The sequence below is a fragment of the Dermochelys coriacea genome, chromosome 15, assembly GCF_009764565.3.
Source record: "Dermochelys coriacea isolate rDerCor1 chromosome 15, rDerCor1.pri.v4, whole genome shotgun sequence".
Taxonomy (NCBI): domain Eukaryota; kingdom Metazoa; phylum Chordata; order Testudines; family Dermochelyidae; genus Dermochelys; species Dermochelys coriacea.
Window position 1 is genome coordinate 25,706,531 of NC_050082.1, and position 22,683 is coordinate 25,729,213.

A 22,683-nucleotide genomic window follows, 5' to 3' on the forward strand; every position below is an offset into this window, starting at 1 on the left:
CCACCCCAAAACTATCCACTGAAATTAAAAAAAGAAAGGCTCACAGAAACATTTTAATTTGGTTTTGTAAACTTTCCTCATTCTTTCTTAAAACACACACACACACACACACACACACCACAATTAAAACCACACACAGCCATATTTAATCTCCCTATATAATTTGACCTAACAAGCTCCCTCTGTATCTAATTTCTGTAGTTACCTGTGATAGGCTGCCATTATTTTAACAAACATTTTCTCCTTTCACCTGTGAGAAACCCTGTCCCAGGGGTTCTGCTAGGAAAAGGGAGGGAACTGGGCATCTATTAACTTATTTTTCCATTCAAACAGACACATCATCATAATTGAGGAGGGAGAAAACACCACGTTGAACATACACTTGTATTAAGCAAACTGTAAAAGGTTCATGTTTTGCTCCTGAAAAATACATGGAATGGAAAGCAAAGCAGCAAACAGCGTGTACAATTTGAATTGAAGAGAGGCATCATCCCACCAGAAAATGAACCAAAAGCAGGTATTTTAAAAAACCATTTCAGGCATTCTAAAAGACTGAATACTTGCTTTCCAGAAGTGTTTATATGAACTGCAGAGATAAAAGTCAGCTCTGGCAGGGATGGATTAGTAATATCCAAATAAGGGATGAGTTCCTTACCCCAACAGAGGTATACTCTGCCTGTACTCACCTCAATTTTCCCTTTAGTTTTGACACTATGGTCTAGCACTTCCTTTAAGCAAAAACCCAATCCTCCCACAGGCAATGTGCAAAATCCAGAGCACAAAGCAGGGCCTTAAAGAGTGAGCGTACCATGTAATAAAATAACCAACAAGGTTATTTATGTGTATTTTATTACATGGTACGCTGACCAGAAAAAGCCTACTTCCCACCAAGCTTGACTATGACCAGCTAATATTTTTTAAAAGGCATTAAACACCATCTACATTAGTGTTAATTAAAACATGTTAAGTTGTATTTAAAAACTATTTTTCTAGGCTAGACATGCTCACTGTAGCAAAGCAAGGAAGAGGACCCAGGCTCCCTGACTTTCAGGCCTGTGACCCAACCACTGGCAGCTAGCTGGGGCATAACATCTAACAAATGGGATTTAACATGGTCAAAAACTGCAGCTAACAAAGCAGGAGGGGTGAGAGGACAGAGACTGAATCTGAAGCCAGACAATCACACAACCTGGATTTCCTTATAAATCCCTAATACTCAGAAGAAAAATAAAGAGATGCAAACCTTTGATCTTTCAGACTACAATACACAATAGCACCTGCCTACCCAGTTGACTATTCGCATTTCCTTACTTGTACTAATTGACCAAAACCAATCCATAGTCTAAACAAATGATGCTCTGGTTAGTGAGGCTAGAGTGGCCTTGTATACGGTTTCTTGGGGCTGTAACTTGGTAGTTTAAATACACCACTAGCATGAAATCTAGCCTGTGGATTGCTTTCCTAGAAAGGGGCTCAGATTCAAACTGAAGGAGGACACTCCTACATGATTTGGGGCTTTTTGCATTTTATTTAGTGTGTGGCAAAAAGCCAGACATTAAATTCCAGCCTGATGTTAGCCAAGAGACTCAGACCTTCCATCTTCAAATTAGCAGTAGGCAGCAAGCTCAGTCTTGGATTGGCTTTAGGATATAAGGGGTCCCTCATCTCCCACCTCACAGCCCCCATCCTTCCCTGACAAGATAATATTCGCACCCTGTGCCCATTGATTTTGCAGTCCCCAAAAGTCAGCTCTGGCTCTGTCCCAGGGCTGTGAAGGAAGGAATCAGAAATTAGACTGAAAAGATCTCTTTCAGCTCATGAAGTCCATCCCAAGGGGGCCAGTCCAAATCTACCCCAATGACTACCTCAGGCAATTCTGTTACTTCCTCTTCAACTTCCAAGGGTCTTCAAAGGAAGTTGTGCCCATGCCTCTTCTGCCAGAGTGAGGGGCCACCAACCCATTGGGCTGTTGTAGGGGAAGGAGCAGAGGATCCTGGAGGAGTGACCATTCCTTTCTCAATTCCTCACAATTAAATATTTTGATAAACAAATATACCCTGTCCCAGCTTATCCCTAAAGGCCTTGCAGATTTTCTTAACATCAATGCTCTACTGGTCTTGTGTTGAGGTCCAAAGCCTATGAACTTGCCATGACCTCAAGAGAACAGTTTGTCCCTCCCAAACCTTGTGAGGTTGGAGGGTCATGGCTCCCGGGCTCCAGCCTGAGCCTGAATGTCTAGACTGCAATTAAACAGCCCCTTAGCCTGAGCTCCACAGCCCAAGTCAAGTGGCAAAGGCATCCGTGGGTGTCTAATTGCAGTGTAGACATACCCTGATACACAAAACACGTGTGTATCTGAGGCACATTCGGGCCATAACACTCTAACATGCATCTGTGAATTGCAAAGCCCCTCCCTTACAAAAACTAAATTTAGCTTCATCTTCCTATCACTGTGACATAAGTAGTAGATATCCCCATCATGCAGACAGGAAAACTGGGGCAGCACTGAGGGTATGTCTACACTGCAAAATAAAAATAAATAAATAAATAAATAAATAAAAAACCCCAACAATCACCACCACCACAGCAGCTAATCTCAGAGCCTGGGCCTACAGGCACGAATTACAGTGCTAAAAATACCAGTGTAGACATTCCTGCTCAGCTGGAACGCAGGCTCTGAAACCCAGCGAAGGAGGTGGCTCTGTATGCCTGGCTCTGAGGTTCACTGCTGTGGGATTGTTGTTTTTTTCCAGTGTAGATATAACCTGAGAGATTAGTAACCTGATTTTTAAAAGTGCTGAGCACCCACAAACCTCACTGAAGTCAATGGGAGCTGCAAGTGCTCAGCGCCTCTTAAAAATCAGGTCATCAGTGATTTAAACCAAGTTGTCCTAGGTATGACATGTGCTTGATCATTTGGTGAGTTGGGAAACCTTTACTCATCAGCCTGGTTACGTATACCTTGGTGCAGTTTCAGCACATCCATCTTATAAGCACTAAGGACTGAATTTTAACTTTTGGGAGGGCAGTGGTGGTAGTGGGAGATGTTAGAGGAGGAGAACAAACGGGAGAAAGCTTGTCAAGTTTATCAGACCCCCAGTTTTCCTACTTCCCCAAAAGTCAAAATGTTTCCCTGCTGTTTGCTCTAATGAAAAATTAGGTTAATTAGCAGCCCTGCAACAAACCAGAACATGCTCTAGTGACTGACATGAAGAGAGTGAAGAAACAAACAGAATTTAGGTTCATACTTTTAAGGCTTTCTAGACAGACATTTAAAATGAAAAGCACCTTGCAGAAACATTATTCAGAACTCATTAAGCCAGTGTCTAATGTATGCACACATATTTTAAACGTGCATGATTAGGGTTACGTAACTTGAAAAGTCAGCATCCTCCCAAAGCTTGTTCTGAGTCATTAATGGACTACGAGATCATGGCTGGAGAACCACTTTCCTAAGGCAGTGAAGATGCCAAAGAGACTGTTCCCTTCTGAGTAGGTTTTAGACCAGAGCTAAACTAAAGCACAGGCACCATCAGGCCATGACTGGAGCCCCTGCTTTGATCAGAATCTCAGCATTTTTACCAAAAAAAGTTTCTAAACTTCATGGTCACGAAGAGAGGCTAAAAAAAATATGACCTGAGGTTAATTAATGCACTGAGACCAGCCTGACTCTGGAGAGGGCCTGAAATAATAGTTCCAAGAGGTGTGAACTGCCCCAAGCATCATAAGTGGGTGGACTTCCTCCCAGCAAAGGACTCTGTATGGGGGCTCTCATTGCTATCACTACTCCATCAGGGCTATGGTGGCATTATGTCAGCACAGGCACCCACATACAGCAATTCTCTACTTGGGAGGGTGGGGTCCAAGGACAAGGTGTGCTGGTCTGGGGAAAAAGAATGACCCAGCTTGCCCCTAAGAGGAGGGATATTGCTGCCCAGAAGACAGCTCTTGTGCGAGTGGCTTCTGCATTTATCATTCCAAGCAGGGATGTGCAAACCCCTCCAAACAACTCTGCCAATGCACCTCAATCCTGACTTGCAACACCTTCTACAATCATTCCAGTCTGATTTCCTTCCTGAAAGAGTCAGGATTGTTCCAAACTGTGTGGTGGTTTTGAGATTTACACAAGCAGGTAATGGGATGAGACCCAACTCATTCCACTTGTGATCCATGTGGGATTTGAACTTAATTACACAAAAACCTGTGCACGCATTGTACAAATCACTCGTAGCAAAAACACTTTTCACATATCTACAGTCTGACATCTTCAAAGTGCTATATGGACATTAACCAATTTTCACAGCCTTCTTACACAGCTGGTAAGTTACCCATCATTTTATAGATGGGCAAACACTGAAGTCAAGTCATTTAACCAAGGCCACAACCGATGACAGTGACTGAACTAGGACTAGAATTTACAAGTTCCTGGCTCCCAGTCCTGTGCTCATCCTACTAGATCATGCTGCCTCTCAATAAGAAAGTTATTTAAAAACCTCAACATAGAGGAATTTTAAATACAAATATTTTTGTTATATCATCAGGTAAATAAGGATCCAAGAAGTTAGCCAGAAGAAGACGCATCTTAATTCTGACCACAGCACATAGCAGCCATCAGCTCTTACAATGTTACTCGGTGCAATGGAAACCTACTGACTACCAAACAGACTAGAGCAGACCTTTGACTCAGTTAATTCCTTATCATTTATTGAGTGTCAAGGTTTTAGTGGGAGCTTAAGTTCATTTAAAAAAAAAAAACCCACAAATTTGCTGGTGAAAACTCTGGTAAAACTAACCTCCTTGTTGATCCACAGAACAGGAAGTGGCAGCAGAAGCTTCCTAGAATATCCCACTGACATGCTTCTACCCCAAACTTCAAAGACCACCTCTACAGATGAGAGGGGAGTTGGGTCTCCAGAGTACCCATGAGTTCCTGATCTCTGCTAAGAACACCAGCCAGGTTACCAATTATCATCAGTTGTGGGCTCAGAGATGTGTACACTTGTCCACTAGGAACTGGAATAGTAAACTCGTTTTATGTAGGCTACTAGAGAACCATTAGATAGAAATAGACACTTGTTGTCTTACAAGTATTCCACACCTAGGCCATGTCTACACTAAGGACACTGCAGTGGCATAGCTACGGTGCTGTAGCTTTGCCACTGTAGCGCAGATGCTTCCTACAACAATGAAAGGGATTTTTCTGTCGCTGCAGGAACTCCACCTCCCTGAGTGATGGTAGCTAGACTGACTGAAACATTCTTCTGTTGATCTAGTTGCATCTACACTGGGGATTAGGTCAGCATTGTTACCATACCCATGAGCACTGTAGTTATGCCAATTTAACTTTTGAGTGTAGATCAGGCCCTAGCCAAAGTATAGCTAGCAATAAAAGCACTAGCCTGAACCAAAACAGGCCCTTATTAACTGCTAAAAGACTGTGGCTCCATTACACATACCCAATCCTGAATTCGACAAACGCAGCAAAGTCAATAGTTCTTGAGCATTAAACCCTTTCCCCTCCATTATTTAAAGTAGGAAACCTCACACTAAATAGAAACTCTTGATTTGGTGAAGGAGGGGGGGCACTGCAGCAATTCTCGGTAAGATGACACTAATGAGGAAGGAACTAGTTTAAGGCAGCAGACACCAAGACTATCAATATATTATGTTTAACTCTAACGGTTAAGTTAAAACAATACAACCCTCCTAGAGTTATATCATGATAAAGGTGCTTTATAGTGGTCTACCTATTTCTATATGGGAAGGTCGATAACTATTTAGTATAAAGGTGCCTTATACCGGTCAATATAATTGCACCCACAGTAGGGATTTTACTGGTATAACTATTTCAGTTAAAAAAAAAAAATCACATGCCTAATCATAATAGTTATTCTGGTAAAACTTAAGTATAGACCAGATCTCATAGAGCTTCATGGTGCAGAAAGAATCTCTATTTTAGGGTGTGTGTTTTTTTAAATTAATAATATTTAAAATGTTAACAGGCTTCAGATTTTATCGGAAGTGAAAATCTGAGGGAAGATAACCATGTTTAAAAATCAATTAAGCACCATCATTTTCAGTAGTGACTTTACCTCCAGGTTACATCTAGCATCGTGCCACTGACACTAATCTTGCCCTCTTGCTAATAGCTAAACTACTTTAAAAGTATATAACAATCACATCAAAATCAAGCAAACCAATGGAAGCAGCTAGGTGGGTATATGCAGGACATAGTTTAAAAAAACAAAAAACAAAAAGGGCAGGTGGAAACTTTAACACCTTGTCTAGTTTAGCAGTGAATCAAGCAGCAATAGTGGCCTGTAAACTCTCTCTGTCCTCAGAATGTATGAGTACTCTTAATAAAGTTAAGACTAACAGACTAACACGGCTGCTACTCTGAAACCTGTCATTAATAAAGTTAGTTACCCAAGACCATTCTTGGACAACACTACTCCACAAGCCAATACAGCCTTAGTGCACAAACATCTACCACCACTGCACACTGGTAATACAACAAATCTAACTATTTTGGACAACATACAATACAGCAGTGCCAGGGAAACGGTAGCAAGGAATTGTTAAATCTAAATTCTTTTTTATTTAGCCTTGCTTCTTTTAGCGCAATAACTAATGGTTAAACAAGTAGCAAAATTACTAAGGATGAAACAGGCTACATTTGAGTCTATCTTCTTATGGCAGAGTATGTCAAATGCTTGAATAATCATTTTTCAGATTTATTTTAAAATGCAGAACACCTTAGGTTATGAAAAAGTTTATCTGTTTTAATTGCATACATATGTTTAATTCTACTCAGAGCATATTTTTAAATTACTTAGGCTGCTCTGCAAGAGAGTACAATATGCAATCTAGAACATATGTTCTGGATTATTTTACAGATTACTTCATAAATTTAAAGTTTATTCTCCTCCCCCAAGAGAAAAAAAACCTTCAGAAGAACAAACTTTGCAGAGACTGGCAAAGTTCTCTTTATTAACACATCCTTTGTTTTATTTTATTCCACCTCTGGGAGTGGAGATGAGTATACATCAAAGTACAGTGAAGTAACTAGTTCAGTATTAGGTTACTGAAGTCACAAATCTCTCAAATATTTGAGGAGTCTTATTAAAATAATTCTAGATATGATAAAAACTTAAGGAGACCCCTCCCACATATACTGTAACTGTACTTGCCTATCAGCTCAGCATACAGGGTCTGATCTTGCAAGGTGCTGAATATCATGTAGGGGTTGCTTAGCACACCCACTGAAATCAATACCAGTTGATGATTCTCAGTACCTCCTAGGATCCAGCCAACAGCAAAAAAATCTACAGTCACAAACAGCAGAACAGCATAGACCATAATCCCACCCACCTCACTTTCCCTAATATGCATGGGTATTTATAAAGCAGCTCAGATCAGCCATGTACCAAAAACAGCTTTAAATAAAACAATTTGTACAGTGTGCACAAGGGTCCATTTTAATGCTCAGCAGTGTGCTGATAGGGTGGGGGAAAGCTGTGTGTCTCAGAGAAAAAAACCTGCATCTGATTTTTAAAAACCCATTAAGTTCAAAGGCCTGCCCTTAAAACACCGAACGTAAGGTGCCCTAGATGTTTACCCTTTAACGTGAGTAGCTCCCACTCTTCTTTTCTTGGCAAGGCAGGGAAACCCTAGGATGATACATTCATTGATCTCACATTGTTTCTTCCCCCTCCCCCCCAGCTTTCTAGTGAAAGCAGATCACATAGTAACTCTGTATTCTCACAATCTCCTCCCCACCACAACCCCTCCTTCCTAGTGCAAACTTTGCCTTAGATCCCCCTCCCCTCTACATCCTCCAAGATCCTAACCTGATCCTGTTCCGATTCATAATCTTCCTCGTCTGCACTCACAGACATGGCCATTTCTCATGGTGGGCCCAGGCTGAAACAATCTGACATGGCTGGAGCAAGGCTGCTGCTGCTGCTGCTCGGCTGCTGCTGCTGCTAGAAGCAGAGCTTCGCTCTCTTGCACACACACACACACATACACACACACGCGCGCAGGAGGGGGGAGGGAGGGCGAAGGGAAGGGAATCATGCATATTCATAAAGCCCATCCAGGAAGGGGCCGGCCTTGACTGACTGACCAATTGCCATCCAGCAGCTATTTGGTTACACAAAGAAGGCCTGCCGTGGTTGTGATGACATAGATGAAGGAGGGGAGGGGGTCAGGAGTGTACGGTAAGAACAGGTCTCTCTGCTCAGTCAGTTTCATGGCAGGAGAGAACACATCTGGGGTTGCTGCCTACTTCAATTAGTTCTTGGGGGAGGGTATTATTTTTAACAGCCTTCTGTTAATTAAACTAATAGATGCATATATAGTGCGAAAGGGCTGATGTTGCTGAAGCAAACGTAAACGGAGGCTGGGATTTTTTTTAGGTGAGGGCGGAGTGGTCTTTTGCAAAAGATTATTTTTAGAAAAGGAAATACCTACAATGCACAGCAGCGGATAGCTGTTAAGGATAGTGCAAAGAGCTATTTAGAGCTTCCGAGTTAAAATGCAAAGCCTGTGGGTTTTTGTAGTTGCAACATTCGGGTGCACGTGGAAGCAGCAGCTAAAACGGCAATCAAACAACAAATCCCTTCCCAGGCCAGGGAACACTATGAAGCCTTCTGATGTAATTAGAGGGCGATAGTGAACACGTGTTAGTTTTACACAGTATCAGTATTCAGCAGAATATTCTTCACAGCTGGGTAAGAGTTGACAGTAAAAGAAGGCGTTCTGTTTATTACTGCTTCCATTTTGTTTTACACATCTCCTTAAACAGATCACCTTTTCAAGGGACACTGAAAACTTTACATGTAAAAGTCTGGTTTTTAAAATGTGAGTTAGCTGCAGTTTCCACTACTATCTCTGCATCTGGGTCTCCCTGCCAGTTTTTGTGTTTCTACAATCACTTTCCTATTTTTAAAGTGTTAAATATTTATACAAAAGTATATAAAGACCCAGTCATGATCAGGGCCACACAGTGCTGTAGCATCTTAATGAGGACACCATTTGTGCCTTGAAAGTTCCAATCCTGCAAAGATTTATGTACTTAATTTATGCACTTAGAGTGAGCAGTCCCATTGAAATTAATGGGCCTAACTCACAGGGTGAAATTATTTTGCAACTGATTTCAGTGAGACTAGGATTTCACCCAGTGTATAAAGTTAAGCAGATGCTTAAATCTTCAGAATTGGGCCTATAGAAGACTCACATAACAGACTAACTTTACAGCCGAAACAATAATGACATCGTATCTGAGAAATAGCCACATTACTCTGTGTCCACAAAAACAAGGAGGAGTCCGGTGGCACCTTAAGGACTAAGGGATTTATTTGGGTGTAGGCTTTTGTGGGTAAAAAAACATTTCTTCAGATGCATGGAGTTAACCCACAAAAGCTTATGCCAAATAAATCTGTTAGTCTTTAAGGTGCCACCAGACTCCTCATTATAATAATGGCTATGCACAAATTGCAATCAAAGGTATCAGGTAAACAAATGTCAGAGAAGTGTGTATTTTTTCTCTCATCTCCATCAGTTATAAATCATCTCAGCTATTATATGTGACAAAATTAAGTAAAATATTTGTCAGGGAGAAGTTGATTATGCCCCTTCAAGAAGAAAAAAAAGAGGTGAGGAAAATGTTTAGTGCTGAAACCATTTCATCCACTTGACAACTACTTCTGAACCTCAAAAGAAATACAATCCAGAAGGACAAATTCAAAGTGCTGGGTGGAATTCTAAGTGGAGACATTGGCATTTAAAAAAATTGTTTAGATAGCAACATCAGATCAGATCTACACTCTGCATGTGGTTGTATTTGTGGATCAAAGGAGCTGCTAAGATCAGAAAAGTAATTATATAAATATGATTTATTCTTACTTTACTAAAATGATATCTGCTCCTTGGCTTTACTTCTGTTGGTACTACCCTGCAGATTTCAAATAGGAGTTGCAGTACTCTCCCAAGCTCTGCCCACTTGAGATGAGACATCACTCACAGCAGATTGTGCAGATGTTCAAAATATAATCCGAGAGACTCTGCTTGTCTTCTCAGGCTTGGCTCCGCCCGCAGTGGGGTTCAAATACACCTACAAGCAGGACCAGATTAAGGCATAGGCACAACAGACAGGTGTCTTGGGTTCCAGAATCTAAGTTTGCATGAAAAAAAATTGTTTGTAGCCCTAATGGCTACAAGAATGGCTAAAGAAAACTTGAAAACATGAAGTAAGTGTAACCAATATAGAAAAGTCTGCCTGAGTCTGCAGACAGCCTCCAACAGAGGGTGGAGTAGCAGCTACTAGAGTCAGAAAGGATGATGCTTGATCCCACACCAACTGCAACAAGGGCAGACCAGGCTTCCACCGTTCTGTGGGAATGCTTGGGCTAGTTGAGGAGAGAGGTTTAGATACCCATCCTTGGGCTCTGTTACTCCCCTTGAGCCTTTTGACTCCATGAGCCATATTAGGGGGGAAATAAATTGCAGTATCTCCCAAGAATTATCACAGGTGACACCAAAATGAAATGTCAGATTGTGCAAATCATAATATAAATCACCTACCTCCGTAAATCAGCAATGAAAGTTAACACTGTTGACATTTAAATTATTTTAACTGGACATCTAAGTTAATACCCTATTAATATGAATGGTGCATTTCACAGCTCTCAGAGCTGTTGTTTCAGGCTCTGCAAACTGAGGCATACATCCCTGCATCAATTATACTTGGTTAACATTTTCAAGGCGTTCTCCCCAACTACAAAAGCTAGATAACTAAGAAAATGGTGATTCTGGAGGACAAGATGTAAGCCTTAAAAATGACCCAGACCATTTCAAGCCATGCTGCCTAGCCATCACAACTATGGTAGAAAGGATTCTAGTTGGCCTTATGCATAATTGACAAAACTGATAAATGAGTTTTAATGGCAGAATCTGGATTTCTAGTGAAGATGCATCTGCTTGAAAGAACCCACCTTGCTTCTCAGATCCCAAGGAGAATTTGCAAGGCTTGCAGTTAGAAAAAATATGCTTTTGACTTATAAATGGAGCAAAAGTGATCTGGAATGACTGAAAAGACTAAATCTACCCCATCATTTTATAGCCACTTTCGGATTATAACTGTACCCCAAAATCTGACCATTATGGAACAGCTAACTGTTAAAAGAAACCTTTGACAAACATATTTAGAAACAACTCTACCATACAGAATATTTTCTGGTTTAGTTCTTCCCTCCTTTCATATAATTATGGCTCATCTATACTAGATAGTTTTGCTGCTTTAACTATGCTGGTATAGTTACAATGACAACTCCTCCTCCCCCCAGGTAGATGTAGTCCATATAAAAAGTGCTTATACTGGTACAGCTTATTTGGATTCAGGAAGCAGAAGACGACATACTGGAATAAATCGCCGTTATAGTGATATAACTACATCCTACTAAGGCTTTTATCAGCATAACCATTTCAGTTAAAAAAGAAATCACACCTTTGACACAGTTATACTAATAAAACTTAAGTGTAGAGCAGGTCATAGCGAGAACTACCTGAAAGCAGGGCCTTTCTTCTATTAAGAATCGTTTGCTCTGACTGCATCTCATGTGGAGTCATATATAAGCCTCGTCAATATCATAATCTCCACGAAAACTACGTTGTCACAAATTGAGATAACAACCTAAAGCGAGGCAGGAACAGCAGAAGCACATAAGTGCCAACATCTTATTCTCATGCAGATATCCCTTAGCAATAAAATCAAAATGGGGGGAAGACAGACCCCTTTTGCTCCATGGACTTGATCCTGAGAGATGCTGAACATCTGCAATGCCAATTGACTTCAGTGGCAGCTGTGAATGCTCAGCAAGATCAGTGTTTCTCTGTCCAAAACCAGTTTTTCTTTGTCAAATGCTTCTCAGAGTGAAGTGAAATCTGGTTTTTAACATGACCCAAACCAAGCATTTTTGTGGTTAATTTTCTTTGCCTTCTTTTACTGATCTTTGTTAAATCTTCTATTTAGCTGATATCAGGTAAAATACCTAATTATCAGGGGCTGAAGTCAGTAAAAGTCTCAATCTGGTTTCCATACAAACCTTGGAATAATGACTGTGTTCTGAGCTTCAGCAGTCGTTCATAATGTGGAAGCCAGAACAAGAGTTTTTTGGAGAGTAAACTTTAAAAATGCATTATTCATCAGATACAATCAATAACTAATAGTGGTATTTATGAATTAAGATTCTTGACCTGTCATAGGACTAAATTATGATCCAAGCATCCTTCTATGGGGCTTGGTTATGCTACAAATGCCCTTTTTCAGATGAGACATTAAATCTAGGTCCTAACCCTTGTGGTGATGTTACAGTTCCTAACACTCATCTCAGGAGAAGAGGCATTAGTCCCAGTGCCCTAATTCTGACACCAGGGATGTTATTCTGCCCACCGAACTTCCCTTACAGGTTCAGTGGGACAGGTTATCTTCACTGCCTGTCCTAGAGCACTGTGTATTTACTCAAATTTTTACTGAACTATAATAAAAGAGAGTCCATCTGGACTCTGCAAAAAGAAAAGGAGTACTTGTGGCACCTTAGAGACTAACAAATTTATTAGAGCATAAGCTTTCGTGAGCTACAGCTCACTTCATCGGATGCATTTGCTGTAGCTCACGAAAGCTTATGCTCTAATACATTTGTTAGTCTCTAAGGTGCCACAAGTACTCCTTTTCTTTTTGCGAATACAGACTAACACGGCTGCTACTCTGAAACCCATCTGGACTCTGGATACCTTTAACTATCTTTACTAAAATAAACAAACAAACCTGATAATTATCCCAGCTCAAATAACAGAGAGACAATAGAAATATAACACAAATTAATTGCCTCCCCACGCAATCCCCACCAGCATCACACCTCACCTCACCTCACCACTAGCCAACCCTACTGAAACACTCTCTCCTCTTGACAAAGGCAGAAAAAGTGGGCTTTGCAGTAGAATATCCTGAAGGCTAACAAACATGGGCTATTACAGATTTGGGAAGGAAACAAATACCAAAGGTCCAGGGCTTTAATGGAGGAAACATTGCTAGCTTCCCCAACTCTCTTATATTAAAGGGGCTTCAGCTCAGGTGCCTCCACTGACCACAGCTGTAGCACTGTGTCATGGGGAAAGAGATGATCTCATAGACAGGTGGGTCCCAGGCCATTCGGAGGGTCACAGCTCAAAACCAACATCTTAAAAATTATCCCAGAAACCAATCAGTAGCCAGAGCAGGTCACAGAGTGCAGGGTTAACATGCTCACAAAAAAAGAAATGCTGCTTACCAAGCAGAACACTAAATTCTGCATCAACTACTCTTTTTCAACAGATTTAAGATATAGCTCCATGCAGAGTGTAACGTTCCTGTGTGTTGATACACAGTTGTTACATTTCAGTGGTGGATGAACTGGTCTACTGCATAATTCAAAGGGCTCGTGTTAATCTTAGCAGTTAGGGTTCCTTCAGTTTTGGGGCTTTTTTTTTCCAGTTAATTTTTTTCTGGATTTTCAGTCAGTATAAAGTTACATAGTAATCCAAAGATACAGGAGTGCAGCTTCCGGGAAAGGACAGCCAGTGGAAAAGAAGAAAAGCAAGCATGAAGTGAAGGAGAAGAGGAGTAGTTCATAGGACGGCTGGAGAATGTAAAATGAAAGTGTGATGCAGATGTTTACAGTGCTTATCAATGGAGCACTTCTCTTGGCTATCAAGCAACAGTGCCTTTCCAAGGCTGCAAAAATCACATTTTCAAGTCCATTTTTCCATGTGCTAGATAACTGCAACCTTCTAGCTCTGCGGCATTAGAATTTTGGAGACGGAGTGATGCCAAAGTACTTGGTAATTTGTGAGAGCCACAGTCCATGAAACTGCTCCCTATATCAGCAATAGCAGCATGAGTGGGAGAATCACTGGAGGGTGAGAGAAATCCTGCCTCACACCTCCTCCCCAAATCCTTTAACTCTGGAGCATCCCCACAGCATATATAGCTGTATGTCTCCAAGAACCCTAGAGCACTAACAGGCAGCAGGGTCTCTTATCCCAGTCTTACTTTATACATTCCAGATAGAGACCAATGGAGGCAGAACAGAGTGCATTTTTGGTGGATGTCCAGGGAGGATCCTTTAATATGAAGACCATTCTTAGAATGAAGGTAATATTTCTTGTACACTTTGAGACCACAGAATCATAGGCTTGGAAGGGACCTCGAGAGGTCATCGAGACCAGTCCCCTGCACTCATGGCAGGACTATATTATCTAGATCATTCCTGACAGGTGTTTGTCTAACCTGCTCTTAAAAATCTCCAATGACAGAGATTCCACAACCTCCCTAGGCAATTTATTCCAGTGCTTAACTGCCCTGACAGGAAATTTTTCCGAATGTCCAACCTAAACCTCCCTTTCTGCAATTTAAGCCCATTTCTTTTTGTCAGAGGTTAAGAAGAACAATTTTTCTCCCTCCTCCTTGTAACAACAGTTTACACACTTGAAAACTGTTCTGTCCCCTCTCAGTCTTCTCTTTTCCAAACTAAAAAAAAAAAAACAACTTTTTTCAATCTTCCCTCAGAGGTCATGTTTTCTAGACCTTTAATCATTTTTGTTGCTCTTCTCTGGACTTTCTCCAATTTGTCCACATCTTTCCTGAAATGTGGTCTCCAGGACTGGACACAATACTCCAGTTGAGGCCTAATTAACACAAGAATAACTTCTTGTGTCTTACTTACAACACTTCTGCTAATACAGTACATCCCACAATGATGATTGCTTTTTTTGCAACAGCGTTACACTGTTGACTCGTATTTAGTTTATGGTCCACTATGACTCCCAGATCCCTTTCTGCAGTACTCCTTCCTAGGCAGTCGTTTCCCATTTTGTATGTGTGCAAATGATTGTTCCTTCCTAAATGCAGTACTTTGCATTTGTCCTTATTGAATTTCATCCTATTTATTTCAGACCATTTCTCCAGTTTGTCCAGATCATTCTGAATTGTAATCCTATCCTCCAAAGCATTTGCAACCCCTTCCAGTTTGGTATCGTCCACAAACTTTATAAGTGTACTCTCCATACCATTATCTAAATCAATGACTGAACAGAACTGGACCCAGAACTGATCCCTACGGGATCCCACTCATTATGCCATGGGCTAGAAAGGTAAAGGAAATGGCTCACTATTTCCCAGATAGGAGTACTTGTATTTCTGAATTCAAAAGGAGCATGAAGGTTATCATGTGGGCTGGTAAATGACATTCCCCTGTTCAACTACGCTGAAGGGAAGTTCTCTCTTTATTATAGAGGTATTTTGCCATTAATCTGAGACCTACTATTATTATTTGTATTAACACAGTGCCTAGACGTAGTGGGGGTTGGCTTAGCAGAAGACATCCCTCATGCAGCACAAGTTTGTAAGGGGGTAGGGGGACTGCAATGTGTGCAAGGTGTTTCCTGATACCCAGCTATGCTAACATGCCTGTGTATTCACTAGTTCACTCATTGTGAATCATGAGTTTGGGGGAGAGGGTTAGCAAGAAACCCCAGAATTTTAGATTCTGCAAGGACTAGCTTTATTTTGCATCTTGTACAGAGCTGAGCATTCTGGTGGCTCTTCATACATGCTGATAATGCATAAAACTAACTATGACTCAATTTTAAATATGAAAATATTTGCAGATTATTCTAATGCAATTCAGATTATTAAATGAATTTTCTTTCAATAGCAATTCAATATCATAATTAAACAAGCTCTTATACTACTGGATTATTTACCCAGTATAAACTATTCACTTTCCTTCTCCACAGGGGTCTTCTGCTTTGCCTGTGGTTCTCTTCTTCAGCTCTTTGTTTTCTCTGGTCTTTCATTTTCTGCCTCTCTCCTCAAACTTTTCCTACTTCCTTTCTCTGCTTTCTCACTTCCGTCCTTCTTCCCTTCATTTCTGGGCTTTTCCCATCCCTTCTTTAGAATCATTTCCCTTTTCTTTTGTAAATTCTGGCATTCAGCATTGGCTTTATTCTTCCTTCTTCACCTGTTTCTCTGTCTTCCTAAATCTCTTCTGGTGACTTCTCCCTAAAGACAGCAGGAACCATGTAATCTGCTCATTGCCTCTTCTTCCTGAACTTCACTTCATTTCTCTAGTTTTTCTTCATGAACTTAGAATGAGATGACACTCCTCACCCTTGTAGCCAGCATCCCAGCTCCAGTGCTCTCTTCTTGCCATTCTCTCTCTGTGTGGTACTGTGCTGTAGGATACTTGCCATCCCATTAGACTCTAAGGCTCTTGAGAAGGGAACTGTTACATATTTGGTATGCTTCATATAGCATGCACTACAAAAACAAAAATTCCCATGTGGCTTCAGTTGCCCTGTCCTGTGTTCAACAGTCATGGAACCCTTAAGGCCTTCAAGACTCAACATTCTATTGACCAGTTTTACCACCAGGAAGGATTTTTCCTCTGTTTCAAACCTTCTCCCTCATTAAAGGGGCTCTGAGATGGAAAAAGGGGGTGGGGAAATCAAGGCCTGTGAAATACCCCCCACTTTCTCCTTACATAAGCTTCCCCCCACATTGCCTAGCCAACGTGCTTCAACCCTGGCCTCAAAGAACCAACTTTAAGACAAGTCTCCCTAGCACATTCAATCCTTGGTTCCTCTGTTACGATACAAGAGGACTAACTATTACCAATTGTGGAGATGGTTTGTATGACAAGAATACTTATCCATTCAGAACTTCATTGAGAAAATACCAACTCACAATTATTTGTCCATTATCCACCCAAAATGCATTTCTGTGTTTTATCTCAAGAAATGATTCATGCTAATTACAGATTAAGAAAAACATATTTTAAAGAGAACACTTAAAAAATATGAAAAATCCCTTTTAATATTTGTTCTTGTTTGGAAATTTGAAACCGAAGTCTGATTCTTTATAGATTTCCCCCCCCATGTTTGTTCATGCTTGCTAGCGTGTATTCATGTGTTATTGCAGGATTGTTCTTCAGCACTGGGATGCTTGCACTGACTTTTAAAGTAGTTAAAAGAAAAGTATCAACAACATTAAAATACACATAGCCAATGGGTTTTCAAAGGAGATGCAAGATTAAAACACAAATATGTTGCATTTCTCATCCTCAACAATGTTACTGTAAATAAACATCAAGGGTTCCAATTTAAAGGTGGATAGGAAGCCTAACAAACTTTGAAACCTACAAAACTCACACATCAGTATTAAGATCCTAGTTGTTACCCTAATCCACAATCCTAAGGGATGCAGCACAAAAGCTCTTTGATCACATTTTTTGTTAGCTTTATTTTATAAATCCCACACATTGTTTGTCCTCTGGTCACAGAGGTCTTGCTCCACTTAATGCTTCTCAGCAGGTGACAAAATAAGCAGCTATCAACAGTGGTAGATCAGAGAATATGCTGCCTATCTATATCTTGAGGTTTTTTATTGCTAACCATTACTGTAGTATCTAAGTGCCTTCCATCTGCCTATCGTGGTTGGGTAAACTTTTCAAAAATGTTTACGTGACTTAGGACCCTAATTCACATTTTCAAAAGTGAAGTCAAAATAAGTCATGTAGGCAGTAAAATGTTACCAATAAAGATTTGCCCGTTTATATTCAAAACAGAGAGTCTATAACAATATTTTTCTGTTCTTATTTTCTGCAGTAGGGGCTAGTGGCAACACAAGCACACTGCATGCAGTGGCATCCAGAGTACGACTTGCACTACCATAGACCAATTGATTTGTGGAATCTGTGAAACAACAACAAAGAATAACCAAGGAAAAGAAAAAAATTAAAAAAAGATTTGTGCCAACTGCCCTCTAGGATGTGGTTTAATCAGCAGCTTTTAATAGCAACAGCTTTAGGATGATAGATAAACCCTGTGTCCTGACCAACTGGGCTCAGTACAGCCAATTTAATTTCAGCTAACAAACAGTTTTGGTTAAGTGGACTTTGACCGAATAAAGGTACTAATAAAAATAATTTTTCAAAAATATCTATTCAACTTTAAACCCCCAAAGCCAGGAAATGTACAAGTAAAGCTAACACTCCATTAAAGACTCGCTGAGGAGCCGAGGATAGTGTTGACTCTCATTTTAAATTTCCCAGCTCTGATGGATTTGTCAACTCCTAAATATTAGTTAATTATAATAGGCCACATTTTCCAAAGCCACCTCTTAAACTATACCATCACTTACACATCTACAAGTTTCTGATCAGATGTTTTGTGTATGGGTGGGCACATAAATGAATGCAGAAAGAAATATCTGAGCAAAAAGTTGCAAGTACAAAATTCCTTGTACAATTTCAGAGGTCCCCCCTCCCCCATCCAGGACCCCTTTGAAAATTAGGCAAATAGTTTTTTACTCCATATAATTTCATAATTTATTTAAAAATGAAACTTCCATAGCCCTGGTCTACACTACAAGTTTAGGTTGAATTTAGCACTGTTAGATCAATTTAACCCTGCACCCGTCCACATGATGAAGCCATTTTTGTTGACTTAAAGGGCTCTTAGAATCGATTTCTGTACTCCTCCCCGACGAGGGGATTAGTGCTGAAATCGACATCGCTGGGTCGAATTTGGGGTAGTGTGACCGCTCTGGACAGCACTTTCAACTCAGATGCACTAGACAGGTACACAGGAAAGGCCCTGGAACTTTTGAATTTCATTTCCTGTTTGGCCAGCGTGCAAGCTCATCAGCACAGGTGACCATGCAGTCCCAGAATCGCAAAAGAGCTCCAGCATGGACCGAACGGGAGGTAGTGGATCTGATCGCTGTAAGGGAAGACAAATCCGTGCTATCAGAACTCTGTTCCAAAAGACGAAATGCCAAAATATTTGCAAAAATCTCTAAGGGCATGATGGATAGAGGCTACAACAGGGACCCGCAGCAGTGCCACATGAAAATTAAGGAGCTCAGGCAAGCCTACCAAAAAAACAAAGAGGCAAACAATTCTAGGGGTGGGCCCTACCACTCCCCACCCCGTCCATGGACACCTGCAAGGGGGAGTCTCATGCAACAGGGATAAGGATTTTGGGGACGAGGAAGATTAGGAGAATAGCGCACAGCAGGCAAGCAGAGAAACCGTTCTCCCCGATAGCCAGGAACTGTTTATCACCCTCTAGCCAATACCCTCCCAAGGCGGGCTCCCGGACCATGAAGCCAGAGAAGGCACCTCTGATGAGTGTACCTTTGCAAATATAATACATGGTTTAAAAGCAAGCGTGTTTAATGATTAATTTGCCCTGAAGACTTGGGATGCATTCGCGGCCAGTACAGTACAGTACAGCTACAGAAAAAGTCTGTTAATGTGTCTGGGGATGGAGCGGAAATCCTCCAGAGACATCTCCATGAAGCTCTCCTGGAGGTACTCCCAAAGCCTTTGCAAAAACTTTCTGGGGAGGGCAGCCTTATTCTGTCCTCCATTGTAGGACACTTCACCATGCCAGGCCATTAGCACGTAGTCTGGAATCATTGCATAACAAAGCATGGCAGCATATGGTCCTGGTGTTTGCTGGCATTCAAGCAACATCTGTTCTTTATCTCTCTGTGTTATCCTCAGGAGAGTGATCATCCCAGAGAATTGGGGGGAGGGGGGTTAGTTGGGTTTGTGCTGCATGTTAACCCGAAAACCACAGCCCCTCCTTTTAAATGGCCAACCCAGTGGGTGCTTGGTATGGGAAAGGAGGGCGCTGCTGTTTGAAAGCATTCCCACATGTTATGAAGGTTGAAGAAGCTGAAAGACTGTGGCTTACCATGGCTGTCTGCAAGCCAAATTCTGTTCCCGGCCCTGCGTGTGTGATCTCTCACACCAAACCAGCAGGCCCTCAATATAAAAGGCAAAATGCGACCCTGTACCAAAAGCACATGTGCTATGTAATGTTAACAGCTTGGTTCACCGTGAAAGAGTCTACCCATTGTTCTCTAAAATGTGTCTTTTTAAATACTACTCTCCCTTCTTTTCCTCCCGCAGCGGCAAATGTTTCAACGCTTCCCCCATCATCTCCATTCCAGAGGCTAGCGCATATAAGACGACGAAAAAAAAGCACTCGCGATGAAATGTTCTCTGAGCTCATGCAGTCCTCCCGCACTGAAAGAGCTCAGCAGAATGCGTGGAGGCAAACAATGTCAGAGTCCAGGAAAGCAGAAAATGAACGAGAGGACAGGAGGGATGAGCGAGATGAGAGGTGGCAGGAGCAAGATGAGAGGAGGCAGGATGCAATGCTGAGGCTACTGGGGGATCAAACTGATATGCTCCGGTGTCCGGTGGAGCTGCAGGAAAGGCAGCAGGAGCACAGACTGCCACTGCAGCCCCTGTGTAACCGCCCGCCCTCCTCCCCAAATTCCATAGCCTCCTCATCCAGAAGCCCAAGAATGGGGGGGCGGGGGGGCATAGCTCTGGGCACCCAACCAACAGAAGGCTGGCACTCAATAAGTTTTGAAGTGCAGTGTGGTCTTGTCCTTCCCTCTTCCCCTCATCCACCACCCCACCCAGTGCTTCCCTCCTCCCCTCCCCGCCCCCTGGAGCTACCTTGGCAGTTATCCCCCTATTTGTGTGATGAATTAATAAAGAATGCATGATTTAGAATCAACAATGACTTTATTGCCTCTGCAAGGGTGATCGAAGGGGGGAGGGTGGTTGGCTTACAGGGAAATAGAGTGAACCAAGGGGGTGGGTTTTCATCAAGGAGAAACAAACAGAACTATCACACCGTAGCCTGGCCAGTCATGAAAATGGTTTTCAAAACTTCTCTGATGCGCAGCGCACCCTGCGTGCTCTTCTAATCTCCCTGGTGTCTGGCTGCATGTAATCAGTGGCCAGGCAATTTGCCTCAACCTCCCACCCCACCATAAATGTCTCCCCCTTACTCTCACAGATATTGTGGAGCACCCAGCAAGCAGCAATAACAATGGGAATATTGGTTTCGCTGAGGTCTAACCGACTCAGTAAACTGTGCCAGCGTGCTTTTAAACATCCAAATGCACATTCTACCACCATTCTGCACTTGCTCAGCCTATAGTTGAACAGCTCCTTACTACTGTCCGGGTGCCTGTGTATGGCTTCATGAGCCATGGCATTAAGGGGTAGGCTGGGTCCCCAAAGATAACTATAGGCATTTCAACATCCCCAACAGTTATTTTCTGGTCTGGGAAGTAAGTCCCTTCCTGCAGTTGTTCAAACAGACCAGAGTTCCTGAAGATGCGAGTGTCATGTACCTTTCCCGGCCATCCCACATTGATACTGGTGAAATGTCCCTTGTGATCCACCAGTGCTTGCAGCACCATTGAAAAGTACCGCTTGCACTTTATGTACTGGCTGCCAAGGTGGTCCGGTCCCAAGATAGGGATATACGTTCCATCTATCGCCCCACCACAGTTAGGGAATCCCATTGCAGCAAAGCCATCCACTATGACCTGCACATTTCCCAGAGTCACTACCCTTGATAGGTTTCAGTGTAGCAGCCATGTTAGTCTGTATTCGCAAAAAGAAAAGGAGTACTTGTGGCACCTTAGAGACTAACAAATTTATTTAAGCATAAGCTTTCGTGAGCTACAGCTCACTTCATCGGATGCATCCGATGAAGTGAGCTGTAGCTCACGAAAGCTTACTACCTGATAGCAGCAGCTCAGTGATTGCATTGGCTACTTGGATCATAGCAGCCCCCACAGTAGATTTGCCCACTCCAAATTGATTTCCGACTGACCGGTAGCTGTCTGGCATTGCAAACTTCCAGAGGGCTATCGCCACTCACTTGTGAACTGTGAGGGCTTCTCTCATCTTGGTATTCCTTGGTATTTCCCCTTCACAGCAGGGGAAAGCAAGTCACAAAGTTCCATGAAAGTGCCCTTACGCATGCAAAAGTTTCACAGACACTGGGAATTATCCCAGACCTGCAACACTATGCGGTCCCACCAGTCTGTGCTTATTTACCGGGCCAGAATCGGTGTTCCATGGCATGAGCCTGCCCCATTGCCACTAGGATGTCCAAATTGGCAGGGCCCATGCTTTGAGAGAAGTCTGCATCCATGTCCTCATCACTTTTGTCACCATGCTGCCATCACCTCCTCACCTGCTTTTGCAGGTTCTGGTTCTGCACATACTGCAGGATAATGCACGAGGTATTTACAATGCTTATAACTGTCGTGGTGATCTGAGTGGGCTCCATGCTTGCCGCGGTATGGCATCTGCAGGAGAGCAGAGTTACAGCGGAAGCGGTGGAGGACGATGGTTAGCTCCGCGCACATTTCCCGAGGAAGAACACATGTAGCTGGGAGCCCATGATAGACAACATGGAGAAATTCGCTATCGAGACAATGGCAGCAGAGCAGAGTTGCAGCAGAAGCAGCGTATGACGATGGTTAGCAGTCCTACTGCACCGTCTGCTGCCAGCAGCACTCGGGACACAACAGCAGCAGTGTCGGTGAGCTAAGTTGAGCGGGTTGCGTGCTTGCCGGGGTATAGCATCTGCGTGAAAAAAAGGCGCGAAATGATTGTCTGCCATTGCTTTCACAGAGGGGGGGGGCGACTGATGACATATACCCACAACCACCCGCGACAATGTTTTTGCCCCATCAGGCATTGGGAGCTTAACCCAGAATTCCAACGGGCGGCAGAGACTGCGGGAACTGTGGGA

At 42.3% G+C, this 22,683-nt stretch overlaps 1 protein-coding gene and 1 long non-coding RNA gene across 6 annotated transcripts in view; one reads left to right on the forward strand and one right to left on the reverse strand.

Annotated features, from left to right (window-relative positions):
* Window positions 1–22,683, reverse strand: part of KDM2B (lysine demethylase 2B) — a 166,378-nt gene that overhangs the window by 21,981 nt on the left and 121,714 nt on the right. The gene's annotated exons all lie outside the window — the stretch shown is intronic.
* LOC119843793 lies at window positions 8,140–20,211 on the forward strand. Its single transcript, XR_005289050.2, has 3 exons — window positions 8,140–8,222; window positions 14,107–14,194; window positions 20,022–20,211. It is a non-coding gene; the product is annotated as an uncharacterized LOC119843793 (long non-coding RNA).